This window comes from Rhinoraja longicauda, chromosome 29, assembly GCF_053455715.1.
Source record: "Rhinoraja longicauda isolate Sanriku21f chromosome 29, sRhiLon1.1, whole genome shotgun sequence".
In the NCBI taxonomy this organism is placed as follows: domain Eukaryota; kingdom Metazoa; phylum Chordata; class Chondrichthyes; order Rajiformes; family Arhynchobatidae; genus Rhinoraja; species Rhinoraja longicauda.
Genome location: NC_135981.1, coordinates 426,701 through 435,573, shown reverse-complemented (window position 1 = coordinate 435,573; position 8,873 = coordinate 426,701). Strand labels below are relative to the sequence as shown.

At 54.6% G+C, this 8,873-nt stretch overlaps 1 long non-coding RNA gene across 1 annotated transcript; it reads left to right on the top strand.

Annotated features, from left to right (window-relative positions):
* Positions 1 to 1,298: 1,298 nt before the first annotated feature.
* On the top strand, positions 1,299 to 6,830 carry LOC144607680 (uncharacterized). Its single transcript, XR_013549125.1, has 3 exons — positions 1,299 to 1,595; positions 2,658 to 2,802; positions 6,261 to 6,830. It is a non-coding gene; the product is annotated as an uncharacterized LOC144607680 (long non-coding RNA).
* The last annotated feature ends 2,043 nt before the right edge of the window (positions 6,831 to 8,873 follow it).

Here is an 8,873-nt window from a genome sequence, read left to right as displayed (position 1 = left end):
CACACTAACACACTAACACACAGACACACACCGACGCACACTTACACATCAATACATACACATCAACACGCAGTTACACCACCGCGCACAAATAGACACACCAAAGCACACTTACACACGAACGCACACTTGCACACCAACACACAGACACCAACGCACACTTACACACCAACACACACCCAGCAATATACACATGCACACTAACACGCACCAATACGCACACATCAACACGCAGTTACACCAACACACACAAACAGACACAGCAAAGCACACTTACACACCAAACACACACGCCAATGCACACTTACATATTAATATACACGCACCAGGTACACCGGCATACAGTTACACACCAACATACAGTTACACACACCAACACACAGGTGCACACCAACACACACGCACACCTCTGCAGGCGGACGCGTTGATGGGCACGTTGTGAGTGTAAACTACATCCCCGGACGTAGACGAGCTTCTCACCTGTGTGTGAAGAGGCCAAGGTTAAGGATTAAGGCAGATCATCAGCGGTCCCCAAATTACCTCCGAGGTTGTTACCATGAGATGCGAGTTGAAACATATTGGCGTGACCAGGAATGAAATAGAAAGTGTTGGAAACACACAGTAGGACAGGCAGCATCTGTGCAGAAACAGAGTTAACGTTTCAGGTGAAGATAGACACAAAAAGCTGGATTAACTCAGCGGGACAGGCAGCATATGTGGAGAGAAGGAATGGGCAATGACTCGGGCGAGACCCTTCTTCAGACACACTGAAACACCCCACACTGTAACACATATTGCGGTGGGTATTTGTGCATTTAATAAAGTAACGCTTGCATGTGCTTAAACGTATTGTGATGGAGATTGTGTGTATAAATGTGAACGTGTACCTACACGGTGTATCAGAGTGACGTAATGAGGGGTGTGGGATGTGTCAGTGTGGGGTGTGTCAGTGCTACAGTGTGGGGTGTGTCAGTGTGGGGTGTGTCAGTGTGGGGTGTGTCAGTGTGGGGTGTGTCAGTGTGGGGTGTGTCAGTGTGGGGTGTGTCAGCGTGGGGTGTGTCAGTGTGGGGTGTGTCAGTGTGGGGTGTGTCAGTGTGGGGTGTAAATGGGCAGTTGTTGGTCGGCATGGACTTGTTAGGCCGAGGGGTCTGTTTTCATGTTGTATCTCTGTGACTATGTTGTATGATTGCCGTGTCTATAAACATGTGACAATATGTTCACATGAACACGTGTGTGCTGGTTGCTGTGTGTTTAAACACGTGTTTCTTTGTGAAGATGTTAATTCAGGCCGCTCTTTCACCGGCACCTCGCTTCCATTTGTGTCTTTCCTCGGTAGCAGCGCCGTCTGCACTCAGCTCTGACAACACGTATTGTTCCCACCAACAGGGTCTCACCAACATGTCCCCAGGGTGAGGAGACACGTTTCGGGAACCTGCAGCCGGGGTTTGGTCTTGGGCCAAGGTGTCTGAGTGATGGCGTCTCCCCGCTCTTCCTCCAATCAGCGCGACAGGAAGCGACAGTCCACATCCCTCGCCATCTGCCGGGAACAGCCCGAGTCAGCGCCGGCTCGCATCAGCACCGCGCTCATTCTGAAGGTATGTGTTGTTCTGTGCAGTAATGCGCAGATTGGCAGAATGCTGGAGACGTGGGGGACAGATGGGAGAAGGCAGGTTCACGGAGATGCTGCCGAGGATATTTCTCAGGGTTACACCAGAGGTCATCGATGTGAACATTGACACGGTTTCGCTGGTTACGCTGCTGCCTGACCTGCCCAGTCTTTCTAACGTTGTCACTTATTTCAGGCTGTCAACATCTGCAGTATCTTGTGTCCGTGTTGATAATTTAGTGGGTCCATCACCAGCGACCACGTCCCCAATTAGCCGGGGGGGGGGGGGGGCTACCGTGCGGAGCAATCTCGCCGTCAGACAGTCACTGACCACTGGGACTGTGTGATGTGTCCCTCCCGCTGACACAGTGGAGACGCCGATACTGGTGTTAAAGTGCCGGCACTGGATCATATCACAATATTACTGTGCCTGGCTAATGTGTGATGTGGGGGGGGGGGGGGGGGGGGGGGGGGTGGGGGGGGTGGGAGGGAGTGTCATCTACTGACTGTGCAGCAGGTCAGAATTTTACAATTAAGTTAAGAAAAGACGAAATCGAATAATTGGTAGTTTATTCGTCTTCTCGTAATTCTGAGATCATACGGGGTTTTATTAAACTGGAAAGGTGCGAGAGGGTTTGCGGGGAATTTGGAACCGGGACTGGATGGTTAAAGTCACAAGAAGAGGCTGGACAGACTGGGTATTATTCCCTGGACTGAAGGTGGCTGAGAGGTGACTTTGTAGAGATTTATCAAGTCATAAGGGGAATGACCACAATCCTTTCCCCGAAAAATTGCAGTTTAAAAGTAGTAGACATAGGTTTAAACTGACCGGGGAAGATTTAAAAGGACAAGAGATGTAATCTTTTTCACACCGAGGGTGGTGCCGACACGGAAAGAGCTTCTATAAGAAGTGGGTACAGATATGATATTATGATCTTGTACAGACACATGGATTAAAATGGTTTGGAAGGACAGGCACAAAATGCTGGAGTAACTCAGTGCAGCATCTCTGGAGAAAAGGAATAGGTGACTTTATTCCTTTTCTACACAGATGCTGCCTGACCCTGTGAGTTCCAAGCATTTTGTGTCTATCTTTGGTGCAAACTGTGGTTCCTTCCAACACACAAGCCGTGGAAGAATACGGGCCAGACGCAGACAAGTGGGACTAGCTCGGTTTGGCAAATTGGTTGGTATGGGTGAGTTAGGCCGAAGGGCCTGTTTCAACGCTGTGTCGCTTTATGACTCTATGATTGGTTGATTTTTATCCCAGCGCCATTTCCCTGCAGTTCCCATTTCCTCCTTCCTTAAATATCACGGTAACTGGTCGCTGCCTTGAATAAAAATAACCACGGGTTGTTTAGAGAGCGCTAAAGATTCACCATCCTCGTCTCATCCTGTTCACGGATGGTAACTCCCGGGTTCTGCCACTGTTTGGCTCGGTAACAGGCCCTTCGGCCCAACTTGCCCAACCGCCCAAGTTGCCTGACCGAGCTAGTCCAGCTCGCCAACAGATGAACTGCCGCCCCTGAATCTATCTGCAAGCCCTGTGATGAAATCACCTCTCAACCTTCAAACCCCGAGAGAGTACGACCCCTGACCCCTCTGCCCTCCCCGGCTGTTTTATGATGTTGCTTTGGTTCTGAATGTCACTGGTCCTGTGCTCCTTGCGCCACTCTCCGCCCTTTCACTCACAGACTGCATCTGTTTCTCTCCCCAGTTTCCCTTCTCCTCTCCCCCCTCTCTCCCCGTCCTCCCACTTCCTCCCTCTCACCCTGCGCTCTACACCCCCCCCCCCTTGCTCTCACCCCCACTGTGTTTCGTTCTGTACCCCTCTCTCGGTTTCATGTCTCCCTTCTCCCCTCCTTTCCTCTCCCCTTCGGTCTCAGTCTCTCACACCCAAGCCGGAATGTCAAGGGTTTGGCAGCTGTTTTCCATTTATTAAGCAGTCATGGTTAAATTGGTTTATAAATTAACAGATGTTTCAACTTTAGTTTTTTCTTCTGGGAGTAAGGGCATTCGCGGAGCAGCTCCTGTGTTTTAGTCACTGGCAACAAACCCTGGACTGTGCCGAATACCTCAGCTAACGAGCTCTCCGTGTGTGAAGTGACATCCCGGCAGGGCACGGGTCAGGCACTGAGCGACGCTCCCACTGCACCTTCCTGTCACACACTCACGGGCAGGGGAGAAGGCTGGGCGGATGGGGCGCACCTGACGCCAGTCAGAGAGTCGCTGGTGTAGCCGGGCAGCTGAGAGGATGCGGAATATCCTCTGTCTTGTTGGTGCGATAGAGGAGCAGAGGAGAGGAGCTAGACTGTAAAGATGTGAAGAGGAGAGAGAAGATAAGCAGAGATTAGGGGAGAGAAGGGAAGAAGAGAAGTAAAGATACGAAGAGGAGAGGAAGAGGAGGCGAGGAGATGGGTGGAGAAGAGAAACGAGGGGGTGGGAGAGGGAGAACCTTCTCTGAACATTGATGCCCCACAGCAGAAGCGTCCACGTGGCGGGGCTGGGAACTGGAGGGGTGTGTCAGTGTGGGGTGTGTCAGTGTGGGGTGTGTCAGTGTGGGGTGTGTCAGTGTGGGGTGTGTCAGTGTGGGGTGTGTCAGTGTGGGGTGTGTCAGTGTGGGGTGTGTCAGTGTGGGGTGTGTCAGTGTGGGGTGTGTCAGTGTGGGGTGTGTCAGTGTGGGGTGTAAATGGGCAGTTGTTGGTCGGCATGGACTTGTTAGGCCGAGGGGTCTGTTTTCATGTTGTATCTCTGTGACTATGTTGTATGATTGCCGTGTCTATAAACATGTGACAATATGTTCACATGAACACGTGTGTGCTGGTTGCTGTGTGTTTAAACACGTGTTTCTTTGTGAAGATGTTAATTCAGGCCGCTCTTTCACCGGCACCTCGCTTCCATTTGTGTCTTTCCTCGGCTAATTCTGCACCACCACCATCTACTGTACAGGCGGAGGGGGTGGGGGGTGGGGGAGGCGATGAACAGAAACAGGCCCTTCGGCCCACAATGTCCGTGCTGCACCCGATGCCAGGTTAACCTGATCTCCTCTGCCTGCTCGTGATCCATGTCCCTCCATTCCGTGCACATCCACGTGCCTGTCCAAAAGCCTCTCAAGCGCCACATCGTCCTCCCCTCGCCCTCCACCACCACCACCACCCCTGGCAGCGCGTTCCAGGCCCCCACCGCCTTCTGGTTAAAACGTTGCCCGCACATCCCCTTTAAACGTTCCCCCTCTCACCTTAAAGCCCCCTAGTCCTTGACATTCCCACCCTGAGAAACGTTAGATGTGGGATTTTAGAAGGTTTCTAAATTCCCAGCTCAGTTATTTGTAAAATATTAATACAAATGGATAAACTCACACAGCATCCACTCTCAATTAGCACCACCCTCTGTGTAACCGCTTGCTCCTGGGCACACACTTGGCACTTAATCCTGATACGTTCTGTACCCCCCCCCCCCTTGTTGCCCCCTCACCCCGCAGCTCCCACCCGTCTCGTTACACTCGCTGGGAGGGGGAGCGCGGGGGGAGGGGGAGCGCGGGGGGGAGGGGCGGGAGGGGAAAAGGGGAGGGGGAGGGGAGGGGGGAGCGCGGGGGGAGGGGGGAGCGAGGGGGAGCGCGGGGGGAGGGGGAGCGCAGGGGGGAGGGGGGAAGGGAGGGAGGGGAAAATGGGAGGGGGAGGGGAGGGGGGAGCGCGGGGGGAGGGGGAGCGCGGGGGGGAGGGGGGTAGCGTGGGGGGAGGGGGAGCGCGGGGGGAGGGGGGAGCGCGGGGGGGAGGGGGTAGCGTGGGGGGAGGGGGGAGCGCGGGGGGAGGGGGTAGCGTGGGGGGAGGGGGGAGCGCGGGGGGGAGGGGGTAGCGTGGGGGAGGGGGGAGCGCGGGGGGGAGGGGGTAGCGTGGGGGGAGGGGGGAGCGCGGAGGGGAGCGCGGGGGGAGGGGGGTAGCGTGGGGGGAGGGGGGAGCGCGGGGGGAGGGGGTAGCGTGGGGGGAGGGGGTAGCGTGGGGGGAGGGGGGAGCGCGGGGGGGAGGGGGTAGCGTGGGGGGAGGGGGGGAGCGCGGGGGGGAGGGGGGTAGCGTGGGGGGAGGGGGGAGCGCGGGGGGGGAGGGGGTAGCGTGGGGGGAGGGGGGAGCCTGGGGGGAGGGGGGTGCGCGGGGGGGAGGGGGTAGCGTGGGGGGAGGGGGGAGCGCGGGGGGAGGGGGGGTAGCGTGGGGGGGAGGGGGTAGCGTGGGGGGAGGGGGTAGCGTGGGGGAAGGGGGGAGCCTGGGGGAGGGGGGAGCGTGGGGGGGGGAGGGGGTAGCGTGGGGGAGGGGGGTAGCGTGGGGGGAGGGGGGAGCGCGGGGGGGAGGGGGTAGCGTGGGGGGAGGGGGGAGCGCGGGGGGGAGGGGGTAGCGTGGGGGAGGGGGGAGCGCGGGGGGGAGGGGGTAGCGTGGGGGGAGGGGGGGAGCGCGGGGGGAGCCTGGGGGAGGGGGGGTAGCGTGGGGGGAGGGGGGGAGCGCGGGGGGGGGGAGGGGGGAGCCTCGGGGAGGGGGGTAGCGTGGGGGGAGGGGGGGAGCGCGGGGGGGAGGGGGGGAGCGTGGGGGGAGGGGGGAGCCTGGGGGAGGGAGCAGCGGTTCTGCTCGGTCACTAACTGCAGCTTTCAATCTTTTCTTGTTTCCAGGGGCCGTCAGAGAGGGCGGGGGTCCCGGGCCCACCCAGTGAAGCCCCAGCCACCCCTCCCCACCATCACCCACCATCCTGGCGCTCGAACTGAAGTTGCAGTGAGAAAACATGGATTATTCGGTTGTTGGTGCATTCAGTCTCCACTGCGTCCCCACCCCATTTCTTGACAATGGTTCATTACAACAGGCCCTGGGCGAAGGTTCCTTCAGGTGACCAGGAGACTGCAACATAGGCTCGTCAAATAGAAGCATCATGAACAAAGGCAGAGATTCACCACGAACTGTTGTCGAGTCGGGTCCAGCCAGGGCCAGGTACTTGGTCCCCAGTCCTGGGCGGCACACCTTAGGAAAGATGTGAAGGCTTTTGGAGAGGATGCAGAATAGATTCACCAAAGTGATTCTAGGTATGAGGAAGTGGAGGTTGCAGTGGTATCTGGTGGAGCTGTATAATGGTAGACAGAGAAAAACTGTTCCCCTGGGTGGTGGCGCCAAGGAACAGGAAGTTTAAAGAAATTAAAAGTGAATGAAGGGAATCTGCCTCAAACAGCGAGCGTCGTGCTAGAACCCCAGCCGCGGGGGTGGGGGGGAGGGGTGGGGGTGTGTGGCTTAGGGGTGGGTGGGGGTGATGTATGGGAGACTGATTCAGTTGAAGATAGACACAAAATGCTGGAGTAACTCGGCGGGACTGATCAGCGATCTATGATGGGAACCCTGTTCCCTAAAGAACGAGGCCATCTCAGATGTCCTTGTATGGAACACCTCATCTTGGGCTTAGATGCGACGTAGACAGAGGGGTTGTGAGTAGGGGACACTCGACAGGATGCTGTAACGTACAGCGGCAGAGACTGACAGGTCACAATTTTGCCTCCTCCCATTTTGTAGCAATGTCTGAAAAATGGTTGTGACCCAAAATGTCATTTGTTCCTTCTCTCCAGAGATGCTGCGTGATCGACTGAGTTACTCCAGCATTTTGTGTCTATCTTCGGTGTAAACCAGCATCTGCAGTTACTTCCTACACTTTCTGTCACTCAGTTAGGTTTGTAAATCCTTACATGTTTCTCACAAATAATGACCTACCGGGTCACTACTGGGTCTCGGTGTTTTCCACTGCACTGCAGTTCACACCTGACCCAAGTTGTGCCCAGTGTTAAGTCATCAGTGAGAAAACAGATCACAAGATTTCACTGACTTCAGGTTGAATGTCCAAAACAGTCCAGAGCATTCCACTCCTTGAGCCCTCTACACCCTTGGGCTGTGGATGGAATCTAGCATTCACTGACCCCTCTATCCATCTCTCTCCACCCCTGCTCAGTGTTAATGCTAAACCCATCAACACACCTTCCTGCTTTGAAGGTTTACAGACTCAACTAAACTATCTTTCTCAGTACAATCTCCAGTCAGCATCACTCTTGTCTGAAGCAATTCGTGAGCTGGTGAGATCAGCTTTCCTCATTACTATATCCTATATCCTTCCTTTGTCCCGCCCCCCTGACATCAGTCTGAAGAAGGGTCTCGACCCGAAACGTCACCCATTCCTTCTCTCCCGAGATGCTGCCTGACCTGCCAAGTTACTCCAGCATTTTGTGAATAAATTCCTCATTACTCCTGCAGCTGCAGTCGAGAGCAGTGTCAATCTCTGCTTGGAGACTGTAATCTGAGATCAGAGCTGACACACAGACAAAGAAACCCACTTCAATCGCCATCACTGCAGGAAGGGCGAAGTAACGACTGAACCATTGCCCAAGATCTTGTGGAGCCTGATGATGGAGTCTGATAAACACAATCACACAAGTAATTAGGGTTTGGGTCATTCTGAAGAAGGGTCTCGACCCGAAACGTCACCCATTCCTTCTCTCCTGAGATGCTGCTGACCTGCTGAGTTACTCCAGCATTTTGTGAATAAATACCTTCGATTTGTACCAGCATCTGCAGTTATTTTCTTATATCACACAAGTGAAGTCAGTTTAAACGTAGAAACAGGGAACTGGAGATACCGGTTATTACACAAAAGGACAAGTGCTGGAGTAACTCAGTGGGTCAGGCAGCATCTCTGGAGAACATGGATATGAATGAATGAATGAATACGTTTATTGGCCAAGTATGTGCATATACAAGGAATGTGCCTTGGTGCTCCGCTCACAAATGACAACACAAACATACAGTTAACAATTAAGATTAAAGCATAACCACATCAAAACAATAAGGATACAACATTACGGTCTAAACATGTGGGTGAAAATAAACCAGAGCAAAAAAGAGACTACAGACTTTGGTTATTGACTAGAACTATCACTCGTGGAAAAAAAGCTGTTTTATGTCTGGCTGTGTCTGCTTTGACAGTCCGGAGTCGCCTTCCAGAAGGATGTGCTTCAAAGAGTTTGTGGCCAGGGTGAGAGGGGTCAGAGATGATCTTGCTCGCTCGCTTCCTGGCCCTTGCAGTGTACAGTTCGTCAATGGGGGAAAGTTGCAGCCAACAACCTTCTCAGCTGTGCGAACGATCCGTTGCAGCCTCCGGATGTCGTGCTTGGTGGCTGAGCCAAACCAGACCATGAGGGAGAAGGTGAGGACGGACTCAATGATAGCAGTATAGAATTGGACCATCATTGCCTGTG